Source organism: Nannospalax galili, unplaced genomic scaffold, assembly GCF_000622305.1.
Source record: "Nannospalax galili isolate Female #2095 unplaced genomic scaffold, S.galili_v1.0 scaffold285, whole genome shotgun sequence".
In the NCBI taxonomy this organism is placed as follows: domain Eukaryota; kingdom Metazoa; phylum Chordata; class Mammalia; order Rodentia; family Spalacidae; genus Nannospalax; species Nannospalax galili.
This window is the reverse complement of record NW_008355157.1, coordinates 345807-346292: the sequence shown is the minus strand read 5'-3', so window position 1 is coordinate 346292 and position 486 is coordinate 345807.

Genomic DNA, 486 nt, shown 5'->3' with positions numbered 1-486 from the left:
ATAAATAAATAAATCTTCAAAAAAACAGCCTTACAGAGGATCTGGGTTTAGATCCCAACACCATATGACAGCAAAAAATTGTAACTCCAGTTCCAGGGGAGCCAATGCTCTCTTGAGACCTCTGTGAGCATTTCATGACATGAGTGCACTTACATACATCCAGGCAATATGCTCATACACATAACATAAAAATAATAAATAAAAGCTGGGCGTGGTGGCACACGCCTGCAGTCCCAGCACTTGGGAGGCAGAGGCAGGCGGATCTCTGTAAATTCAAGGCCAGCCTGGTCTACATAGAGAGTTCCAGGACAGCTCAGGCTACAGGGAGAAGGATACCCATACAAAGACCAAAAATAAATAAATAAATAAACAAACAAACAAATAAATAAATAAATAAAATAAAATATATTTTTTAAAAAGCCTAGGGCTAGGGGCTGGACAGATGGCTCAGTGGTTAAGAGCACTGACTGCTCTTGCAGAGGACTG